Source organism: Cygnus olor, chromosome 4 (assembly GCF_009769625.2).
Source record: "Cygnus olor isolate bCygOlo1 chromosome 4, bCygOlo1.pri.v2, whole genome shotgun sequence".
Classification (NCBI taxonomy): Eukaryota; Metazoa; Chordata; class Aves; order Anseriformes; family Anatidae; genus Cygnus; species Cygnus olor.
Window position 1 is genome coordinate 21,786,641 of NC_049172.1, and position 25,744 is coordinate 21,812,384.

A 25,744-nucleotide genomic window follows, 5' to 3' on the forward strand; every position below is an offset into this window, starting at 1 on the left:
CATTAAAAGACGATCAGGTCAATGACCATCTTGCTTTTGTTCATCTTTCATTCTGTCTTACTATAGTGTTGAAATGAGTTTTGTGAAAAAACATAATTAGTGCAGTAGCTCCAAGCATACTGAGCCACTCCACCGCATCTTTTTGGTACCTGTCTTATGCTGGAGAAACGGATGTGGATGACAATTGAATTTGAGACCAGTTTGCCATCAACTGCATCAAAAATACCCCTATTCGTTAAAGGAAACCACATCAGAGTAGATCTTGCAGTCAAATCCCCTTTTCAGGAAACTCCACCCCTTCCCATATACATACAGTTGCAGTCAACCTTAAATCAGCAAAAACCTGCCACTCAATTCTTATTGTATATACAAAGCGTAGAAATCACAGATTTTCAGCAAAAAGGCAGAATGATAACAAAAATAAATCAAATTCTTCGTTCTCTCTCCAGAAATTCACACTGACAAATTGAGTTATACTAGCTTCCGGTTCAGCTTAAAGTACCAGCTTCACGTTTTCTTGATTTCTATGCTTCCTGACTTATCTCCCTTGGGCTATTCAGGTTAGATGGATTGAATAGTCTAAGTATAAAAATCACAGTACAAAAATCTATCACAAATTAGCCTTAAAAAGTAGTTCAAAGACCCATAACAAACCACAAGAAAGGGTTTTTAGCCTCTTGTAAGGAAATAACAAAATGTTTTTTGAAACAATAGTTCAGTGGCTCAAGAACAATTGAGCATCTTAAAATAAAAGGGCTGCAAACCTTGTGGCGATTCAAAGCATGAGCTGTACTACTTCTGGACACATTATTACCATGCTGCTGAAGTGAAACTGTCAACATTATTTAACATTTTGCTTCAGAAACAAACAAAATCAGAGATTTTGTATCCTTTTTGGCATGCAAGTGATAAACAGTATGTACAAAAGGGGGGTAAGGGGTGGAGGGACTTCTGTTAAAGGAAAAGCCCCTGTTCTTTTTCATCTAGTGCACTATTCAAAAAACCCATACACCCTAATTAGTTTAGTTATATATTTGAGAAAACACAATTTCTATACCATTGTAAACATTTTTCTTGAAAAAAAAGCTGGTTTTCTACAAAGAAAGTAAAACTTTACTTGTCTAATATCAGATAAAGATTTACAAACCAGCAGTGATAAGATATTCTAGAATTTTTCGCCTGGGATATTTATCCTCTGATCCTGGATTGAACATTATATCTGTTAATACCAAAACACTACAGAAGTAAAAGCAAGTCTTACAATAAAGCGTCCTAAAAGACAGCACTGAAAATCCTGAACCATACAGATGTTGCTCCTCCCTAGGCACAGTGTTTTTCCCATTACTCTGTACTCTAAAATGGAGCCCCTGATTTTGCCTGCAAATACTCCAAAGGAGAATCCTACCAATAAACACAGAAATGGTTCATGAGGACAAAGTAAGTTTTCCTGTTTTCAGATCCCACCCTGCCCCCTGCGAAGGAAGCTTTATGTATTTTTCAAAACGCCCAGAATGTTTCATACCAAATCCATCAATGAGCCTTATGCATCAGGTCAGCCCTGCCTCAACGAACAAAGCACAAGCTCTACAGCCACTGCCTCGTGCTGTGCATATGCCAGCAGGTTGCACTGAGGCTCCAGTAAGGGCTAACTTCCACTTTCTGCTGGAATCCAAAGAGATTCAGGATCTTGCTCATGTGGCAAAATCAGAATGTGTTTTAGCAGTCACTTTCCACGTGAGGCCATCTGAGGTTCACAAAGGAGATATCTCTTCACTTTATTCTGCTATTAAACAGGTTAAGGTAGATATGCTCAGGAACTGCTTAATGACCTGATGAAATGGAGCTCATTAGTGATCAAATGGCTCTGGCCACTTCTGATTAAAAGTATGGCAATCGTTGATTGTGATGATAACAAACTAAAATTCAACAGTTAATATATTCACTGGCTTCACAAGTTGAACTCATAAATTAACACAACTCAGAAAGGGGCTTTAAACAGAGACTGTACACCACAGGGACGCTGAATTCCTGATGGCCAAGAATACTAAAAATAGAGAAATTTCCCTTGATAAGCAAAGCAGAAAATTGTGGTGTTTTAGTAGGTGAGGAGTACCCTGGCCCCAACTCATCCTTCCAGAACTATTTAAATAAAGTGCTGGGCTAAACAGTGATCCCTCCTCCTAATGCCATTCTGTACCATTTAGAGCTACTGCTCAGAAGAGATGTGTGGTTTTGAAAAGGACCTAGAAACAGAAGTTTTCTACTTTCAGGAAAAAAAATAAATCTAAATGTTAGATTAATACAAAAAAGATGAACTGGCACCATCACTAACCCTGTCCTTAGATTTTGAATAGAGAGTGAGAAGTAGTCTGGAAAGAGCAGTGAAGTGCAGGAATTCAGGTCTGTGATTCCCAGGCTGACTTGATTCACAGCTCAGAACTTCAGATGGGGACCTGAGCTTTGATGGGACAGAAGATTCCAGAACTCACATCTTCATTACTGCCTGCTGGTGGCTAAGGTGTTGAAAAAATATTTCTCACATTTATAACTAATATGCCAAACAGTGCAATTTTGTGTAAAGATGCTAGAAGTGTCTTCAAATGTCAAAAAATCTATACAATACTGCATGTCACTGCACCTGACTGACTGACTGACTGCCATGAAAAGAAGTCAGTTTAATGATTCAGTACAATACCTTTTTATTCTACTAAGGACAACTTGAAAAAATATTTGCATTGGCATGCCTCTGCAGCTCATAAGTACAGGTAACCTGACAAAGGTTTAATAGTAATGGGCAGAATCATACCAATATCTAAACAGAAAAACTAGGAGATGTGATACCGGTAAAAGAAAAAGTCTGTGTGACTAGTAGCAGGTAGGTGAGCTTACCATCTACTTTAGTTGGTGCACTTCAGGTATTCAGCTCTGATCCCGTATCTACAACGCAAGGACTTGAGATGCTGTGCCATTCAGTGCATAGACAGAGTTACACCAGGAGAGACTCAAGTCACTGTAATCTCTGCCTACTAAACAAAAAATTCCATGGATGTCCAAAAATGTATATAAGACAAGAGAAGCCATAGGCTCTTTGTACTGGGGTGAGAACATTCCGCTCTTAGAAATGCTCAGCGCTTTTATATACGTTCTTGAAAGGAAAAGAAAAAAAGACAGAAATTGTGACAATAAATACTTCTGCCACAAAACTGTATCATCAGGACATCTATTGAATATTGAAACCTCTACTAAAATACCAGCCTTTAACACAGTGTACAACACCAGTTGACTGTCATGAATAAAAACTGAAGCGAAATGCTAGCATTTAAGCCACAGATGAGAACTTGAAAATATGTGATCATAAAAGCTGTAATAATAAAAATTGTGACGAAAGATTTTCATTTACCATTAAAATTAACATGGTTTTTGCACAGGTTTATTGATTTTAGCTTATTGTTTGCAGTACTAAAGAGTCGTAAGATAACGGTCTGGAAGAATGGGGATTTAAGAGTATTTGCTTTCAATAGAGACCTTCTTGCCACCAAGACCATTTGATTTTTTTTTTTTTTTTATAGCTCCAGTTGAGATCTACTGAGGACTTACATTGCTGGACACCGTTGAGAACTGTAAGAACACAGACCTACTCAAACAACACTACAGGGCTTACTTGGTAAATGAACAGGCCTGGAAGTCAGTGGAAGTGGGAAAAACCCACCACCAAAAATAAAAAACCCTCCCCCAAAAAACCTACATCATTGCTGGACTCCTACAGCACCAGCAGCAGGAGTGCTGACATGTGGGTTGCATCGTTCCGGACACGCGATGGCCAAATAGCGTACCAACCTTGGGAGTCGTTTGAAAACACGGGCTATTCACGGCTTCAGGAATATTGATGTAGAAGAACAAAAGATTTCAATTAACTAATTGCATTTAAAAAAGTCCCCTCGTGCTCTGAATTGCTCCCTTTGCTGACACAAATCCGAGCACAGCAAGGTCCAGATGAGTTAGCAAAAGCTGCCGTAGTGGTAGTTTAAAATCAACTGGCAGATTTGCTGGTTTACTTTAGCCTGTAACAACTAAATGGGCACCGGAAGATAACATTTCATACTGGTTAGCTTTACAAGCATATACTAGTTTCAGCTCATAAGTCCTATTCAGGGATATATTTGTGTTTCTAGATAAAAGTATATCCAAACAGCAGCAGGTATAGGTATTACAAGGACTATCTTTCAGTTTCTCTGTCAGAGGAACACTAAAAAACACAAATAATTTATCTATTTTAGTCTAAACGCTTAGTCCAGGGTAAAAAGGAGGAGCACCTTTCAAATAGCTGAAAAGAATTTGAAGAAACTACGATTTTTTCTTTTTTCCAGTGGCATTCATACAGCCCTTGCAAAGTGGAAAAAAAAATATATTAAATGCTCCAAAGTCAAAGAAGTAGCAAGAGTATATTTCAGTAGCATAGACATGGTATTTGTGTGTGTAATGCAACAAATAGCCAACCATTAAATACTGTTAGGTATTCAGCTGAATATGAATATTATCCATACAACCTAGAATAAATGATATATATGTATTTCTCCACCTAATGCATCGACTATTTTATTCTAAAAAATGCCATAATCTAATAATTCTCGGTCAAGTTCACAAACCATATTTGATTAAAAAGAAAATGTATATAAGAGCATGTATTTAAATAATTGTATTTCAGATCTGTAAAATGGCATTCTGGACATTTTTACTGCATATTTCTCTCATGCCCATAATGAGCATAAAGTAAGATTTACTGTTTTGATTTTGCTAGGAAAAATCACACACAAAAACTTCAATGCTTTGTCATTAAAAGCTGCTATACCAACCAACACAAGTCTTAATGTGCATTCTGAAAACAGAACAGTAAGACTAATATAGCATAGAGAAAATGCACTGAAACTTCCCAGTCCTTCCAGATCTTTCTTTCAGTATTAATAGCTCTCATTTTTTTTATTTGTTTGTTTGTTAATGTGGAGCTATATTATCCCCTCCTGGAGAGAAGTTCAAGCACTACAGAGGACAACTGAAGAAGGCCATAGAGGTCAGTTATGTTGTATGCACCTGTAGAACTGCAAATACTTATTTTTTAGCAAATACCTCATCTTCACTGTTCCACAAGTGAGATATCTTACCCTGCCTCACTTGCACTTTCCCTTTGTCAGATTCAAGAAAAAACTGTATTAATCAGCAATTACAGAACCAATTTAAATTAAATATGACAACACAACTAGAAGATGAGAAGGGCGATAAGCTGGTAAAAAAAATTCTGATAATGAAGTGTCTAGTTCTGGTGACCATGTGATACAATATCTAAAGCCTTTTCCAGGTTATTGAGACTTTTTTTCTTTTACATGTACAGAGAGCAAGCAAGAAGGAGAGAGAGTTAAAAAAAGAAAAAGAATCTGTGGTCTGTAAATGATCAGCACAAAAAAATAAATTATGGTCAAGTAACTGAACTTTTCTGATGTGTAAATTGAATCATTCCCACACGCTGGTGTTTTATAATTAAAAGACCCTTTTCACTGTGGGAAATTTTACTGAATTTTGTATTAAAAGAAGAAACAAACCATCAATCAGGAGGAGGTAGGGGAACTCAAAGAGCTCAACCCATTAAACTTGAAGAGTGTAGTCGAATTCTGAATGACTTGCTCTAGGAAACTGTAGCTCTTTTAAGGCAGGATACTGTACAAACATTAATGAGCAGAATGCATATCTGATAACTGTTCTAAAATCTTTTGTAGTCATACAGAAGAACACACTTTCCACTTGGTGTCACAAGATGCAGAATATGGTTTTAAATGAACCCTTTTTGTGAAGTTCACAAGCTTTAAATTACCTGACTTCGGTTACCATTGAGAAAAATTACTGAGCTGAAACAAACAAAAAAACAAACCCGATCCTTACTTGATGCTATATAAGTACTAATCAGACAGAATAAGATTGGTTACAGCCAGATCACTGCCAAATACAAACACTTTTGAGTGAGCACCAACAGCTACCATTTCAGAGCTATGGTACCCTCCTTATCTGCTTTCATCAGAGTTTAGGTCATGGTTACAAATGGCATTTGTCAAGTATTCATCTAAAGAGAGGCATCATTACAAAACATCACAATATGACATACATAGGCCACAGTAGTTTCTTGTGGATGCTTGAGAACTCTCACAAGAGATTTAATAGCTCCTTTTGAGAATTTCATTATTTATTTATTTATACTCTATTCTTGGTAAGTCTGGCTGGTAACAGGGTAAAGTGTCAAAACATAAAACCATTTATCATCTTGGATCTTCCTTCCTGGACAAAATATTCATACATGTTGAAGTTAGCACTACATGCATCCCATTTTATATTTTGACCTATGCTGTTATTGCAATAGTAAATTAGATATAGCAGCTTAAGTTACAGAGAATGATTAAGTCAATTGGACATCGCATACTCAGTGCAGACTGGCTTCTTGAAATTTTGTAGTTATGCTCTATTCAGTCAGCTAGACAAACTATTTCTAGTCAGCTAGAAAACTGCTGTTTAAGAATCACCAATGCAATATATGGATCCCACTAACACTTGAGGCTGTAGGATGCTTCATCTTACCTTCAGTTTTCTACCTGGTGTTATGCTGGTGGGTCTCAGACGATCCAAGAACCTACAAAGAGAACAGATTATGGTGAATTAGGTCAGACATTTTTTTAATTGTTTAATTACTATTACAATACACTACGGCAACTTTTAAAAGCAAAATATTAGATAATCTTTTTTTTTTGTACAATTATTTTCCTCTTTGAATTGTAATATATGATGTGTTCATTAACTGTGCATCTTTCCTAACATCAAAGTGAGATGCAGATCGTCTTTTACAAAGTATTTATTATAGTTGCTACTGGACTGAAACATTAATACGCTGTAAGAGACTATTTTATTTGTTTGAACCATATGGCAGTGTTGACTGCAAGTTGAACAGGAAATCTAAAAGTGGCATTTTGTAGATTCATGTTTATTGTACCTACCTCACTTTCACATTTGGTTTCCTCAGCTCACATGTGAAAAGGTTCTTTCATTGTTACTACTATGGAAAACTGACCATGTGTCCTGAGTATTTAACATAAAATGTAAGAGAAGGTGTACTGGTCTTCCTAACTTTAGCACAGACAATACGAATTTTCAATTCTTAGCAACTTAGCAATTTTGTTGATGTACTCACCAGCAAATATGACAAATTATCCTCCCATTGCTTTGCAAAGCAAACATAGTCAACAGTAATAAACATAAAACATATGGAAAAGATACTGATTTTTAAAAAGAAAAATATACCCAATAGCACTCAGAATATATATGAAGAGCTATTTTCAGAAAGCATTTTTCATAAGTATTACAAGCTCACGGTGTTCTAAAGTTAACTATAAAATGATTTTCTGTTTTAATAAACAGGAATTTGGATTCAAGGTATTTCATATAGGTATTATATATATATCCTATATTCATATAGGATATAGGTATTTCACCTATAAAGACTGAGCATCAATAAATTAAAAGGATACATGGAATAAAGCCCTTGCCAACAACAACAGTATCATTTCACTGTACTTTCAGAATTTTAAAAATGTAGTGTGAATGAGCATTTCAATATGTATATGTATATTTTTCTTATTATTTCTTTCAAGCAAAATAGGTCAGGTGTAAAAGCTCAGCATTTTTAGCATTTTTTCTTTTATTTTTTATTTTTAAAGGTAGGCGTTGATCAAAGAATCAGGAGTATCAGTATGATACCATGAAAGCACCATGAAAGTCATTCTTAATACTGCCTTCAAACTTCTGATAGGCAGAGTTAAGAAACAGGATCAGCACCCTATTTTTAGCTTCTGGGTACACACTATATTAGATCACAGTATTGACTGGCTCTACGTTCTAAAAAAGTGGCTGGATATTGGATCTGCACATCCAGGTTCTACCTGAACCACAAAATGCATTTCCTATGGTATCTTCCAACACAAAACTGGATAATGAAATTCAATGCAAACTCTTCCACCTGGTACCAAGACACTCTAAATGCCAGTCTAGGCCCTGGACAGTAAGTGAAGAAAAAACTTCATACAGACATAAAAATGAATAAATAGCTTGATTGTCCAGTCAATATAAAAATGAAAGAAGCTCCTATAACTACAATATAAAGGTAGCAATATGGTGGCAAGATAGTGAAAAAACAAATGCTCAATATGAACAATGATCTAATGCACAGTAACCACTTACCAAGTCATTGACTTACACCATTTGAGAACCTGGCTCTATAATTCCACTCCTAAGAATGATTTTGCACCACTAAGCTGACGGTGGTTCTATTCAGAGAACTATTTAGAGAATATGTTTTGCATTCTTTTCATCTTTTTGTGAGCATAAGGTTCATTTAAGGACTGAGGAAAGTGAAAATGATGTGATTGTATAGACATGCTTTTTGCTTTATTCATAAGTGACAATAAGTCCTCTGGTTCATACAAAAAAAACATGCCATAACATTTATTTATTTGTTAGTTATACGCAAGTACAAAACTAAGCAGTAAGTAACCAGGCTTGCGTCTAAGCATTCCTATTTGTGTAATCAGAATATCCTACTACAGGAATTCTGAAACCAAGACACGCTGGAAGGCAAATGTCAAATGCTGATGTGTAGAGACCTATGGCAACAATCTTAAATTTCATCCTTTTGTTTTCAACATGCATTATAAATTGCAGGAATGTAATCTTCCACCACTGGAGGGTGGGCTAATGAGTTCTGACTGATGACTTCACAAATTTAAGAAAAGCAGGAATTGCTCTCTTCAATATTTCTTATTTCTAGATTTAGGTGACCCTGTGCTCAAAATTCTTTGCTCTGTGATTCCATTTCTTAGGTGCCTAACAATACTGATTCAGTTCAGTCGTATTTCTGAATATATTCCTAGCATTGCACACTTGAAAGTCAAGCCCGGCGACACTCTCTGCCAACATATTTAACTCCCTTTGATGCTCTGATCATCATTTACTGGAGCATGATCAAAGAGTGCTGCCCTCAGAAACTCGGGAAGGAAAACTGAAAATAGCTGCCAGTTAAGGTCCAATAAACAGCAATGGAGGCTTCACCCTTCCAAGCTGCCCAGATACAGAATTCCTCATTTTCACTGGAATCAGTCTGATTCAGCGGTCTGCTGGTTTTCATAATTCATAAGAATTCAGCAGAGGGGCTCTGAACAGAGTTTTGAACATTCAAAAGCTGAGCAATTAATCTAAAGTAGTTCAGCTCATGCACAAACCCTCACAACAGACCTGTGACAAGAATCCCAGCATCCTGAAAAACAATGCTGAGCTGAAAAAAAGGAGGAGAAGTTATTGTTATTAGAATGCACAAACTGCTGATTTTCAACCAAAAAAATAAGATTTCCTCTAAGTGGTCCTAACTAGCTTCTGAAAGAGGACAATTGAAGGCCATAAACAATGGCCCCAGACCAGACAAGGCAGCAATAGAACTGTCAGCCCTGAGCTGTGTTTGCAGGAGGTTGCAGGTCTCCCATAAGGTCCGAATCCCTATAGGACAAGGAATACACATTTGGAAAACTGCATCAGTTTCCAGCAGTCCACCAGAGAGACTGATTCTTGTTCATCACCCCCACAAAAATCAGTGAAATATTTATATGTACTGAGCTGGAACCTTTCATCTCACGGAGAACATGCAAAATAGAGGAGAGTAAAACATCAGTGCTACTTTATGTAGAAGTGGCTCAAAATAGCTCATAAAACTTCACTGTTGCTTGCCAGATAAAACACTGGAATGATCTTGCACATCCTATTTCTGTCTTAACTTTAAAGGTGTGTTTACCTGGAACCTTATTGATTATATTGCCATGATAACATCCGTACGAAAACCACACTTTGATTTGAATTGGGGAAGAATAGCTCACATGCCAGAAAAATAGTTTTCAGTTTCAGGGCAATGAACAGAAACTTTTTGTCCTACTCAGTTACATGTTGAGATGGTAAAAATGGGGTGTTTGCAAATTGAGAAGGAGCCAGCACAGGGTAGAGTAAATGCTACATATAGTAGATAAACTGCTATTTTGTGACACAGAAAGAAAGCCGGTAAATAGCTTCTCACAGAATGGCACCCTCCACACAGGATTTCAGAAGTTATATCAAACAGATTGGACATGGCTAGACATTTACCATCAACTCAGAGAAGCATCCTGGCTACTTATGTGAACAGTGCTCTTCTGCAAATTGCATTTGAGCCATATCCCTAGACACAGCTGGAAAGAGGCCTGAGCCAAAGATCATGTAGGGCATTTTTATTTACTAGTTTATTGAGTTGGATCATTGGCACAATTGATCCAAAGTACTTGGTAACAAATGAATTAGAAGCAGCCAAGAGCTGCTGTGCTGTGGAGAATGAATGATGCTGGAGGTTCTCAGCACTACCCTCATTCAGCACGAACGAATGGACTTTACGGGCTACGATGGTAAGCATGGATCTGCTGCAATAATCCCAGGGATACAAGGAACCAGCAAGCACCATGTTTGTACTGACCACAGGAAGGCTGATGTAAACAATTATCTAAAGCTGAAAGGAACAGTAAGAACAGATTTCTTGGGCCCAGGTAAATCCTCTTGGGTACCATTCATATAGGAAGTAAATAAAATAATAAAAGATGTAGTTCTTTATATAACTATATAAAGAACTATAGTTTTATACATCTATATGGTTATATATAGTTTTATACATGCATATATAACCATATTGCAACTATAACTATGTATAACTTCTATACAAACTTGTTACATTTTTGCTTGTGTGACAAACAGTACTAATGCATTATTTTACAACCTTCTCAGAGTAAAACCCAACTATATAACTGTAAATTAGCAGTAAAGATTTATCTCCTCCTACAGAAGTAGGTATATATATATATATATATATATATATATATATTTATTTATTTATTTGCAACAAGAATATATCTATATGGTCTCCAGAGAACCTCACCATGCTGTTAATTCATCTGGTTATTAACAGTGAGGCATATCCACTAGCGCTCCTGCTAGTAAATCGGAACAACAGTTTTGAAAGAGAGCATTGGAAAATGCAACATTTTAATGTTAAAATGTCATTACTTGGAAATTACGTACTTAAGCTTCTCCTTGTGAATTTTGCAGGGGGTTGGGGGGTGTCAAATGTTGTTTATTGCATTTTCTATGTTAAATGATATCATTTTTCCATGGAACAGATCTTTACACATTATTTTCATGTTCACAGTATTACTGGTAAAACCTGCTGAGATGCAACCTCACAGCTATAAAGATGCCAGTTACCTGTCATACACACTTAAAATAATTGGTATCATAGGAAAAGTAACACGGCAAAAAGTAACTTTAAAGACCAGTACTCTCTGTGATATAATGCAGAACATATGTTCAAAATATGTGTAATAATTAGAGCACTGTGCATCACTTTTCATATCAAACCTGGCATTGCTTAAACTAGTTGTATGAGTATGAATATCATACTATAATTACTCATTCTACCAATTACATGTTCACCCATACCATGCAACTTCTTCAACAACACTTTACCCTGTGCAAAGTCCATTGCCAAATACAAACAGATAAAAAATTGCCCTTTTGCTTTGAAATATCTACTGGATTTTTCTTAATAGAAAGAGTAAAGCATGTAAGAAAAACAGGGGTAAAGATAAATCAGTTTAAAAGTGACTGGAACATTTAATTCCTTAAATTATTGTGAGCAAGACTACATTGCTTTCTGCACTCTTATTAACTTTTCAACAAAGCTTTGAATAAGCATAAACCAACAATATGCCTTATCTTTTCAGCACGGATTTATTCCTTAAACAGAAGAATGTTTTTTCTGTTTACATGGAGTACATTTAGTTTTGCTGTTGACAGCACCATGAAAAATGCATCATATCTTGCAAGGTTGTACATACAAAAGTATCAATATAAATATTTTTGAAAAGGCGAAAGACAATGGTGGTCATATGAAGACAATTTTAGGAATATAAAGAGCATATCTTTAGATTCTTTTTCATTAAGTGGTATCATTATTATTTTTGCATGGACCATTTTTGTTTTAAGTTTTTTCTGCTCCTCCCTTGATTTCATGTAAACATACAAAATCACGGTTTAGACCATGATACGCATTCACACGAAATTGAGAATGGCTGATTTGCACTGTGGCAAAGAGCTTTCCACTGGAGATTGCTTCCGAATGCTGAGCAAGATAAAATTTGGCAGTTCTGAGAGAAACCTAATGTATTTGAAAGCCGGTGGTTAAATAATGTTAGTATTCAGATCTGTACTGACTGAAGTCTCAAATTATTGTTAATTAAATGGAGTCTGGCTTTTAAAGGAACTCTATTTCTTCACTGATGAATCAAATAATTACTATTTTAATCACTTTTGAGATTAAATTCTGGCCCATCAAAAGCAGTACTTTAACAAGAGCCAACAAGATACTCAAAATGAACGTTTTGCTGTTCCAGGACCTTTTACAACTCTGATCTCATCCCGAGAATGCAACATTCTGTAAGCATTTTTTTGTCCCCTCATCCCAGCTGCAAACATCTGAAGGTGATACATATATGAAGGCAGACCTTCTCCATGTTTTAACCAGACACAGGAACACACAGCAGTTTATTTAGACCCTTCGATGCTGTTCTTAAATATCAGACTCTCCTGTTCCTCTCCAAAGCTAGGTGTTTTTTTCTCTGTTTTGTCTGTGTATTACTTATTATATTGATAAATTGTGATCAACTGCAATATATAAAAAAATTCTTAAAAGCTCACTGCAAATTTTCTTCAAATCATTTAACTTGTATTGTCATGTATTTCAAACAACTTTGCAAGTTACGCTGAAATATAATCACTGTCCTGTAGTTGATCAGGTTGGTATTAGGTAGGTTGTAATTAGAGCAGAAAATTCCCTGAAAACTGCTGTGTTACATATTTTAGGAGTCACAGAAGAGCCTCAAATAAATAAAAATGAATTGAATAGAATGCAATTTATTCTTTTCAAAGATTTTCTACAATGGATGTCAGGAAAGTAATAACGAACTCTAAGTTAGTTTTCAAATATGCAAAGTCAAATTGGACCTTGTTCACTAAAACTAAAGATAATCACTTTAGGCTAAACCTGTATGGGGTTTTGGATGCAATGTTCTTTGCACTTTTTTTTGGTTTTGAAGTCTTTTTAGAAGGGTGTAAAACAGTAAAGATGAGAAAAGAGGGGCTAAGCCTTTAAAGGTTTTGACGGTTTGCTCTTCAGCAGCCATAACTGGATTTACTGAAAGAAACCAAATGAAATATTTAAAAAGCTTATGCTGATCTGCAAACATTTGCCGCAAGCATCAATTTTTTTTTTTTCTCTCAACAGTCTTTAATAGTGCTTTGAGAGGATGTAAATTTTGTTTCCAGCTCATTTTGGAAGTTTTTAGCAGAACACTGAAAAGAAAGTAGGCCTTAAAATCCCAGAAGTGTTTTGGAGAAAACCAATGCCCTCGAGAAATATGGTTACTGATACACACTGGTGGGATATAATTGCCCTTGTCAACCTTGAACACGCAGTGACTAAATATCAGGGAAAAAAAAGTCAATATTACACCAACTGTGCACTTAACTACAGTGTTTCTGTGTTCACACAGAGAAAACAAAAATCAATTTATTGTGTGAGAGCCTACCATCCTTTCAGAATTCAGTCAATCCACTGATTTATTAATGTTATTGATTACACTGAACTAAACATATTATATGAAGACTCCCATTTCCCAGTTTAAAGATTTGATTTTACACTTTGGGATGTGAATTATCCTTGAGACTAACTCCAGTAATATAAACGGGAATTCTGTGAAGAGATCTATGCCAGTTATATATCTCTAAGTCTGCAGAAATGTGCTTGGTATCACCTTTTACTTTCATACTTAAATATTTATACATAGAAACCCCTTTTCTAAGATCTGAGGCAAGATGGACACAAAATATAATTGCAATTAGAGATATGCTGAGCTTCCAGAAAATACGTCTGGAGACTAAGTCATGAAGAATACCTGCTGATTCCTGGGTATTGTGGGTACTTAACTTACCTGCATGCTGTGCATCTAGTTACTGTTCGTATTTCGCAGGAGAGATCCATTACCCATATCAATAGTGGGCAACCAATTATAACCAGAACATATTACTTCAACTATCTTAATATATTAGGTTACAAGTGGCAAATCATGAGGATGATCTACGATAATTAGAGCAAACTGACAGCAAGTTATGCATGCGTGATTCATCAGAAGAGAAAAACATTGCATGCAAAAATCAACAGTAACTGCCACATTAGGTAGGCTGGAGTCTTCACTTTCCTTGTGGTTTGCACCAATGACCAGCTTGCTTTATTTACCCCAAAGTACTAATGTTTCTGGTTTTGAATTATGACTTTTACTGGGAGAAGTTCTATTCCCCTAATGGCAAATATGTACTTTTCTTTTTACCCCGGAGATGTACACATTATTATGTGTGAAATACCAATAGAAAAGCACACCAAAATATAGTGTTTGTCTCAGTGGAAAACTTATGTCTATTTTGAAAAACTTTGCTCACAGACTATATCTAATTTATGTCTTTTTATTGGTTTGAAGTTGTTTAAGAAATTCATATATTTCCTGTTAAAGAAAGCAGAATCTGATTAACTTTTTTCAATATAGACTCAACTAATACAGGCAAGAATCAACTAGTTCAGCTGGAATGTGGGAAAACATTAATGATGTTTCAAAGGATTTTTAGGTAAGGTCTCTTATTGTTATGAGCACGTTACGGAATTATAAACTTAATACAGGTGTCTGTGCTCTAAGGTATATGGAACATATATTGCTAACAAAACAATTGCAGTCAATGAGGCAGTCTCCGCTAACTCAAAGTAACCCTTTCACCATCAATCAACTACTTTATAGTAGATAGTGAAATCTCATCAAAAGATCTTCTCTACCTTGTACTTTTCCTCCTACAGGTAAAATAGCTATTCTTGTATCAAAAGGTAATTTAATCTTGTAGATTTAATGATCTCTAGTTTTTAATCTCATAAAAAAGGAGGACATGAGAAGAAATAAGAGCTCAAATTCTATATGATTCTTTTATGTGTATTTAGATTTGTGATACCTTTAAAAGAAAACAGAACTATTGTGCCCTGGCATAAATGGCATGGCATTTCATTCCATTTTGCATTCTGAAAGATAGCATAGTTTTATGTACATTATCAGTTTGATTCTCCACTGCTGTTAATGGAAGTTTTTCTACTAATCTGAATTACTTGGTCAGAGACTATATATAAATAGCATGTATGACTACCTGAGAAATCTTGAAAATGGGACAACTCCAGAACTTTAAAAAAAACAACAGCAAAAACATAAAAACATCAACAAATAAAGATTATTCATTCCATAGCAATTGCCTAGCATTGCAGTGCCAAGGTTGCTATTTTACTTTACTGTGATTTGCCTTGTCTCAACTCAACACTGTTAATCACAAGTGCTTTAAAAGGTGCATCATTACTGTATTGTGACCTCCCTTACTACAAAAGTCTTGGGGATTTCTCTAGGAATGTGTAGTTCAACTGTCAACCCTGATGAGCTTTTTCACTAGGGAATGAAATAACAGCTCTGAATCGTACAAAGACTTGGAATGAGTGAAACTCAGTGTCAATAAATACAACACAGTCAGTATGGGAATAAATACGCCTTTCGTATACATATAAAGAGATGGGTTCTAAATTAGCTATTACTGCTTAAAAAGAGAACCAGGGAGTCATTGTGACTAGTTCTCTAAAAACATCAGCTTCCAACCTTCCAAAAAAAAGCAGCATTAGAACATTAGAAATGATTAAGAAAAAAAGCACAACAGGAAACTTTCTTTCATGTTATAAATCTACCGTGTATTTGTGTTGAACATTGAATTACCAATCTCTCTGTCTAAAAAAAAAAAGTGCTAGACCTATGCAAGAGGCAGAAAAGGCAGAAAGAATACAGAGACATTCTGAAGTCGTTCCATACTGGAAGACAGTGGAACAGACCAGAGTTCTTCAGCCTGAGAAAGAGATAACTGAAGAAGTATGTTACAGAGATGTATTTAATTACATATAGGGAATTCTCATTACTATTACTAATGCTGTTCAACAGGCCTAGTGGATTCATTGATACCTATGAAACATAACGACCAGAATTTCATCTCTGACATAACAAGCCACCAATTTCCAAGCAGTAGTAGGGTTAACATAGGGAAGAATTGCCATAAATGCTTCTTTTCTCATGCTCTTTCTTCAGATATCTCCTACTTGTTTTACTAAATGTGTCTGAATCTTATGCATCAAAAATAAACCATGCTAGACTAACCTTGTTCCTCTCTTTTATAAAATGCCTATTTTCTTTCTGTACATAGGAAACACATTAGCTCTCATCCATCATCATTAGTAAACTGACAGAATGCCACATTAACTAAGCTCAAGATAAGAGAGGTTAGATAGGAAAGGAATTGTGTAAAGGCAAGATACCTGCCAGTAGTGCTGAAATCCAGACAGAGTTTCTCTGAGCCTGATTTTTGAGAGCTGTTATTTAATATTTTTGTTAGTGATCTCGGCAGAATGATGGTTGGAAAACGGGATTGTTGCACTGTACAGGAAACAAAGGATGACCTTGAGGACTTGTCTAGTAGAAATGGGATAAAATTCAGGTAGGTAATGCAAGACTATACACAAAAAGTATTTCTGCTAGAAATTGGAAGCTAATTAGCTGGAAACAACAGAGAAGAATCTGTTGGAATAGTTGATTTCAAGATGGACTAGTTGATTTCAAGATGACTACGCACCTGGAAACAACACCATAAAATCTAACAGTAAAGATCAATGAAATCTCCAAGTCTCTTACACTCATTCTTTCATTTTTTCCCACTTCACCTGAAACTTCTCACATAGTGTGAATTATACAGATTTCTTAGTATTAAAGTGCAAAATAACCACTTCTGATGTCATTAATGCCCCAGTACTTCTTTGTGCACATGATCAGCCTACACATTGGAGAAACATTTGTTAGGTTCTCACTGTATGTGTGAGTGTCATACACAGAGATATATTCAACTCATTTTTAAGTATATTACAATTGTATACCCACCAGTGGCTTTTTCTGATTTCTGGAGTGATACTGATCTTTCTGAAACCTCTCTTAGCATCACTGCCATACGCCACAGAAAGTAAATTCTTGTCATCTTTCCATCATGGATGGAAAATATTTTAAAATACTAAAAAGGTAAAGATAAGGAAGATCTTAAAAATATGTAAAAACACCTATCTATCTTTTAGAGATAGATATGAATATTATCTAGAAAATAATTGACCATCGGGAATACTTACAGCTCTTTATGCCATTTTCCTTGGAATAATTTTCATTTCATAAGGAAATTCCTAGACATATTTTCTAATGTTAGCTTATTTTTTGATGTCATCTCTTTCAATTGTCAATTCCATTATGACAAGTGATTTTATTCAATTAATATTAGACACAGAAGTCTAAACGGATTAAAATTCACATCACTGAGAGGGAGGCAATATAAAGTTTGAATCTAACTTGCATAGTTTACATACAAGTTTTTGACAAAACTTTTTGTCAGAACTCTTATGGGGGGCTCAGGCGCTACTCTCTAATGGAACTGGCTGTGCAGGCTTGCTCTGTGTTCTTATACCTCTGTGTCTGCTACTGATGACAGCTTTGGAGTGCTGTTCTTGCAAAACCAGGTATCAAATTCATCAGCTCCTTCCTCTAATACTGTCATGTCTGGAGTTTAGATTTTGGACTGGGATACGATTATGCCCTGGCTATCAGCACAAAATAAGAGCAAGCTACAGTTTTCTAGACCTCAGCACACTAATGCATTACATTTTCGAGGAGGCTTGCTACATATCTCATTGAATGACTCTGCAAGACAGCTTTCCTTTAGAAGTCACTTTATCTGAAAGAAGACCAGATTTTCAAAATTTTACTTATAGGGATGATCTCAGAATTTTACAACCAAATGAAAGCACTGATACACACACAGATACACATGTGCAGGTGTATAATGCTCGTGATCAATTTATCCTAACTTAAAGGTGTATTTACAAGCTTGTTTTACCTTCCATTTCAGACAGAAAAAAGCACTTCAGCTATGAAAACTACCAGTTAGAGTTCTGTTGATTTCTGTTATTAATATAATTGTATGAAATGTATTTATGATGTCTGACTTCGTATTTATATTTTATGTCAGTCAAAAGCTCATTGGGTCTTACCAATGTAAATATTTTCTGCTTCAAGAAAATGAAAAATTTGTCTAGACGAGTTCAAGTTGGGCAAGGAAAACAAAAATATCTCTTGAAGTGTAGGTCTCTTGTGGGGTTTGTAAGGTGATTCAAAAGCCTGCAAGCTAGTCAGCTTCTTTTTTCTTCTAGCAGAAGTTATAAATGCAAAGAAAAAAATACTATGGATGACTGTAGCATTATGATTAACAAAACGCAATGTAATATGAAGTCATCAATACGCTACTGTAGGAAGAAATGATACTAGTAGGCTGTAGTATGTTTTTTACATTTGCCTCATACAGATATTTTCATCATCAAGAATTCTTTCTAATCACAATAATTTCATTCTGTATATATCAATAATTTCTCAGTTTATACATAAAGTTGCTTTTCAGAGGGATTTTATCAAAAATATTTAAGTTTCTAAAGAATCCTAAACACTTTTACAGCTTTATAGATGGGTATAGCTTTAGAATACCTCCATGGCTATATCTGAATTTCAAAACATTACTCACTTTCATAAATTCTTATTCTGACCATTCTTTATCTTTACGGGTCATTGATGCTAAAAGAGATTGCATGGTGATGATGGTTTAGTAACACAAACTACATATCAATGTATTTTTTAAAATATATGTTTTGCTTAGCATAAACAAGACATCCATACTGAACCTCAAACACAAGGAAAGGCAAGGAACCAATCAAACTCTAATTTGATACAACTATACTAATAGTTTGGTATTTCTCTGTTTGTAGAACGAAAACAAACAGAATATAGACGTTAAGACAACTTTAAAGTGGACCCATAGAAATGCATTTAAGACATTGGAGGTACCTTTACAAACTTAATCAGTACAGGACATTTCACAAGATAATATAGACGAGAAGCTTTTCTTTTAAACTTAACATATCACAGTAGCTTAGCAATGAAAGACTAGAAACTCAATTACACAGTAAGTAGAGTGATTTATATTTCTCCAAGAGCAATTGCAAAGATCTAAATTAGCAGCTTACCTTTATCAACTACAAATTGAGGTGCAAGCACTTAACTTTACATATTTAAGTTAGAAGATTGAGCCTGGATCACAGAAACAAGACACCTATCCATCGATTACACCATTATTTTTTATTCTCAATATAGCCTGAAAACTCTGGCATTTTTTCAGGGATATTCTATTGCATGCAAGTTAGAGACATAAGTGACTGTTCTAGGAATTAGTTAATTAATTTGTTATGACCACAGTAAACTCTCCTGCCACAGCACAGACAAAAATGTCATTCTTTCCTATTTAACTACCAGTTAATTAACAAAAGCACAGCTGCTTTACATTTCTAAAAAAATACTAAAGATACTATTGTTCACTAAGTTTGTAATTGACAACTGGATGGTAGAGAGAATCTGAACAGAAAGAGCCAGGTACAGGATTCAAGGTAGTAATCTCTTAAAAGATGTTTAATGAGTAAAGTTTAACATCTGCAGTTAGGAACAGAAAACAAGAACAAAATAAAAAGAATTCTTTATCAACATGCCTATTAAGACAATGAGGAAAAAACTAATTAAAGTAAATTAGCTTAATGTGCACAGGCTGGATAAAGACAGATCACTTTTAAAAATCCAAGAAGATAATGGTACCCATTTGGGATATGTTTTTGGCATTTTTCATATAAATTGGACAGTTTTAGAGGACAAATATGGTGCAGAAGTCCTTACAGGCAATTATGTCTTTACAGTGCTGGTGGCTGACATCATAAAAGTATAATTTTAATTGCTATTAATTGTGTTAAGTCTACTGTTATTGAATACTTAATGCCATCTCTGACAGTTGTAGTAATTTATATACTTTAATGAAGCTTCATGGTAGAAGTTTGGATGTATAGGGTCATTTACGCTGTGCTCAAAACAATGCATTTTATCAGTTCAGATGTACATGTTATAAAGACACTGATATTTGTTTTCTCAAAATTTTTTCATTTACTTTAGGCTTATATGGTTGCCTATAAAATCAGTTTCTGTCCCATGTTTTAAATGTATCAGCCTTTACTAAATATGTTTTAAAAACACAGTTACTGTACAGTCTTCCAGTATGAAGCAACCTTTCTCTTCAATAAAAAAACTGAGTTTAGAGAAGCTGATGAATGACTAAATGACACCAATTCACATGAATATTATGCCAACTGGGAATACAGAATAGGTAAAATAAAACACTGAAATTGCTTTGGCATTCAACTGCAAAACCACTCATGACTAACTAAATAGGGCTGACTGTTGAAAGAACTTGGCACAAAGATTTAAGAATACATAAACTGAAGAAATGCAAGATAATAAAGAGAAACTGAAGAAATATTTAGTACAATTTCATGAAATGCAGAGAAAAATAAATTTCTGTACTAAAATTCATATTACTCTACTGTCAATAATTGCAGATCTTTACTGCTGTAAAAGTGATTTTCTTTATTAAATTATGATAAATTCATTTACCTCAATCAGTGCTAGTTTCAATATTTGTGAACTAGTAATTGCCCCAGTTGCACTAATGGACAATACATCTATTACTGCTTTTCTGTCTGTTTTCATGCCTACTTAAAATAGTAGCAGCATTATATAAAAAATAAATTATTGTGTGGGGTAGGAATATGCCTCAAAGAACTCCCAGTCCCTGGAAATTCCAGCTCATTGTCAGGACTGTGCAAGGCATACTTAACAGAATGGGCAAAAAAAAAAATATTCCAATTTTTGGGTCATGACAATTCAGATAATGCCCCTTAATGCATTTGGTAGCAGAGGGTTTTAAGTAAATGGACTGAGATTTCTGTACGTTACTTTCAAAGACACAGTGGATTTAAATACAGGCAGGTGCTGGCTATCCATCACCACTTTCACTTTTTTATCCCTGAATCATGTAAATCAAGTTAGAAGACTAACAACTAGGTTTTTGCAGTCCTGAAGGTTTAAGTTAGGGTCTTTGTAATTTGTTCCTTGTTGTAAAACCAGTTGGAATTCTCATTTATAGACAATCAAGGAATGAACATCTGTTGCTTTTGTTTAAAAAAAAAAAAAAGTAACAATAAAACAGAAAACATTGGAATATCTGAGTTTTAATCTTAAAACTGGATGGAATTTAAAACATTTTAAAATGGAAAAAATCATATATTTTTTTGCAATATTAGTAACAGATAAGAACCCTACTTTGCAGATATAGCAAATATTCTACATTTTTCATGACTTTTAGTCAAAATACAATATGAATATGTTATAGTTCTAGTAGCTCTAAGAGCAGAGTGGGCTCTTAACACTTTCATGAATCCAAAAAATGTTTCATACTGCAAAAAAACTGCATCTGGGAATATTCCATTTTAAGAAGACTTTAAAAGAAAAGGGGTATTTTTGTATCTCAGTAAGAACTTTTAGTTCCTTATTTATAAGTTATTTATTTAGTAGTTGTATTTGCATTTAGAGTGTCTTAGTCCCAGTTTGACCAGGACACCAGTCAGGTTTGTTTTTTTGCCTTCATATACAAACACATTTCTGCCTGAAGCCATCCTATACAAAGACAGACGCCCACAGATCACTATGTATTTCTTACTCCTGAACTGCTTCGTTAGTATTAGTTACGGTAGTTGTCCCCATATTAGCAAGCTGAGAATTACCTTCATGTAGGGTAAGACTGGTTTTGGAACACACACAAACAGACATTTAATAATAGCTTTCAATTTGCTTCATTTTACATTTTTTGAGTGGATGTTTTATTTGAAAAAAGTTTGATTTCTCAAAACAACATGAATCAAGTTTACCAGAAATGGAGTAGGACACCTACTATTAAGACTTCCCTCTTTTCCTTGCTTCTGTATCCTTATCCCTCCTTTTTACTACAAGCAGGGAAAAGAAGCCTGTGCAATTTGTTAGTCAGACAAGGACTCATAAAATATGACAATAAAAGAAATGGCATAATGATGAACAAACATGAAGGGTTGTTGTTGAATTGAACATTCACCATCCACTATAGCAAAAATGAAATTAATCTGAAAGGCTAAAGAATAACTTGTTTTAAAGTGCATAAAAGATATTCTTGTTTTTCCTGATTTTTCTTAACTATTGATGGTACCTTACATAATGAGCAAGTAAAGTAGTAATATACACTTTTTTTTTACATCTCCTGAAGTGACATTCTGAAGGACACTGGGCAAACAGTAAGAAAACTGATATGGTATATATACTAAATACTTTTAAATCCGTAATTTTTCAGGTATTCTGAATGCTTTTGATCAGTGCACACAAAGTTGCCCGTGCATAATTATAGAAAGTCATTAAAAAAAAAAAAAAAAGAAAACATTTTTTAAAGTTTAATTTAAGGTCAGAAAATGAGAAATTAGTTAAAATGAAAAAGCATACACTAGTATTAAAAGTGACCAGTATCATCAGAGTGGTGTTTATCTGAAGTGTTTGGTCCCACGGTTCTCTTTACCACTAGAAAGAAAACTTAACTGCATGTCAGATTTTCCTTCAAACATAGATTTGCAAAATACAGAGGTAATATGCAGTACAGGTGAAGCATTTGTTTGTAACAGATGCAGTAATGTTTGGGCATCTGGAATAGTAAGATCATGAACTTCTCTGGATTTGAGATGACACTGTAGAACACATTAAATATACAGTAAGGATGAACTAGAGAAAATACAGTACTGGACAAGACCAGGAGATAGACAGAAATTGGAAAAATACCGTGTATTTCAAGTACGTACAAAGTTAGACAATGGGGAAGCTAGTTAGGTTAATAGTACTGGAAGAGGATACCTGAAACAAACTACCTTTTCAGCCAATTTTATGAGCTAAAAAAAACCCCTACACTACAAGATACTGCAAAGCAGAAGTAGAAGGATGACAAGAATCAGAACTAAAAAATTCAAATTCTGGGTTTTCTTCAGTTATCATTTACATTTATTATGAAGATCTAGAGATAGCTTTTCACAATCTTGTACTAACAATGCATTCATAAAGACTGTTTTCTTTATCCACTGCCCTATCTCCAAGAACACTTTCCTTGCTTTATCTCTTTTCAATTCCAATTTCAGCCTCTACTCCCTTTTCCTTTTGTTTCTCAAACTCTCTCTACTTGCATTTTAAAAGCATATCTAACAGTATATTTTTCATTTAATAGCAGTACCTGGATTTATCAAGTATTTTAATGAACCACCTCTTTTTCCACCAGGCAGCCATTCAGAAAAGAGTCTATCGGAACTGTGCTTTGGAAATAAATGTTCATCTGAGTATATATTTTGATATTCTAAATTACAGGAACTGCAGTAATTTTCCTGTAAATTATCAGAGCTGAAGTCTCCACCATTGTAGTCAGATAGACAGTTTGGTTGTCTGCATTTATGTCAAGATTGGCACTAATGTCAGAATTCAAAAATTAATATATTTTTGAATAAATAAATTTCTGTCATTACAAGAAGAAAATGGAATATGAAATAATGTGTTAATCAGCATCAAGTTTTTGTCCTAGAAAACACAAACCTGAAAACCTAAAGTACAAACACGCTTCTATTAATTACATATACATACTGGAAACTTCCTTTGGATTTCAAGCTATTTGAGTTTTTTATTTTTTACTTTCAGTTTCTATGTAGAACCAATACGGTCAGAAATATCAGAAGAAAGCAAGATGCATGTAGAGATGACAGATGAATTTCCTTTTGCAACCTAAATAAATTAATTAAGTTTTGATCAAATATATGGCTCTCGGGTCAATTTCTCCTCTGATATCTACTCACAGTAAACGTCCTCAATTAAGTGAATATATGCTATTCCTACCACTCAAAAATTCTCATAGTATATCCAGGGATGTTAACAGAAAGGACAAAAGCTAAGAGCTGAAGTAAGTGTACACATAGCTGACAGTCTTGCAAATAATCTTTAGAAAAAGATCAGATATTCCCAAGCTGTAACACTTCTTCTATTTAACTTCTCCCTGGGAATTTTCCATCTTTTATTGTTACAAAGGATTGGAGGGTGATAGATCCAAATTTTTTACCTCCTAGTTCAATTAACCTCTCAATTACATTGCTGTAATTAAAAATAACTTCACTGAATCAAACAGAATTATATTAAAATAGCTATAAATGAAAGGAGAATCAAAACTCATATTTCCAATCTCCAGAGTAAAAGCCAATAAATTCATGTCAAAGCTGAAAATATTGCTGTTGGAAATCATAAAAGCTGAGATATTCCTTGGTTTTGGGGTTTGTGTATTTAGAATTAGAGCAAAACTGATGCTGTTTATTGGAAAAAAATGCAGGTAGACAAACAGGTATGCTTTATGTGAGAGAGACGGAAGAAGAGGGCAAGGAGGAGGGAGAGTGTGAGAGCGCGAGAGAAAAATGTTCTCTAAGGGAGCTGACAGAATGGGAATGGCACAAGGGAGCTGGTGGAAGATCAAAATAGAGTTCAGAAAACTGAGAAAGGATTAAAGGGAGCCCAAGATACTTTGTGAAGATCAGAGAAAAATGAAGGGGGTGAGAGTGAGGAAAAGATGTACAGTGGCCAGAAGGAGTATTCTACTGGCAGCCAAAATGTCCCAGTGATAAAATCATAAAGCATGACAGAAAAGGAACTAAATACAAAAATGTGGGTCAGTTGACCTTAAAAGGTCTAACTCAAACACTTTACCAGGGAAGAAAGAGGAGTTCAGGAATGACTAAGTCTGTATCTGAGGTCCCTTAAAGCAGTGGGGGACTACTCCATTCTTAACACACTTCATTGAGTTTTTGATTTCCAGCATATAGAGGGTGAGACAGTGGAATTCACAGAAAACTTCCTTATATAGAGATATTCACTGCAATACAGCTATGTCTTTCTATTTTAGATAGAAAAGAAACTAGAGCAGCTTTTCAGGAGGGCACCTTGATCCCTGTAAATGTTGATGAACAGACAAAAAAGAGGTGTGTTGATAACAAAGTAATTGACAGAATATAAATCCACTTGACATAGAGCTTTTATCCCTATCTTCTATCCAAGAAGATCTGACTTGTTTGAAAAAAATAAGTACATTAAAGAAGTATTTGTGCTATTTTGTAAGCACTCTAGTTACAACTGAATGGTGCAAAATTCTGCCCCACATCCCTCTCTGGGCTTTCAAGTTACCTGCCTGAGACCTGCTGTGGCCTCCCAAATTTACCTGCAATTCAAGATGAGGTGGAGAACAGGATGTGGGAAAAGCTGCAGCCTCTGCTTAGTATTGCACAGTGAGGAAGAAAGAGCAACGTGGAGCAGTGCCACTGCCATCCTTGTCCTGGTAGCCCTGGGGTAGCATTAGTTATGCTGCCAGTGGGGAGAGGTCATGAATCACTGAGGAAAATCCTGGAGGTGTACTGACCAGTAGT

At 35.0% G+C, this 25,744-nt stretch overlaps 1 protein-coding gene across 1 annotated transcript in view; it reads right to left on the bottom strand.

The window, feature by feature from the left end:
• TENM3 (teneurin transmembrane protein 3) overlaps positions 1-25,744 on the bottom strand; it is a 1,331,063-nt gene that overhangs the window by 453,988 nt on the left and 851,331 nt on the right. Inside the window, 1 exon segment of the mRNA XM_040554455.1 lies at positions 6,619-6,670. The gene's annotated coding sequence lies outside the window, so the exon portion shown is untranslated.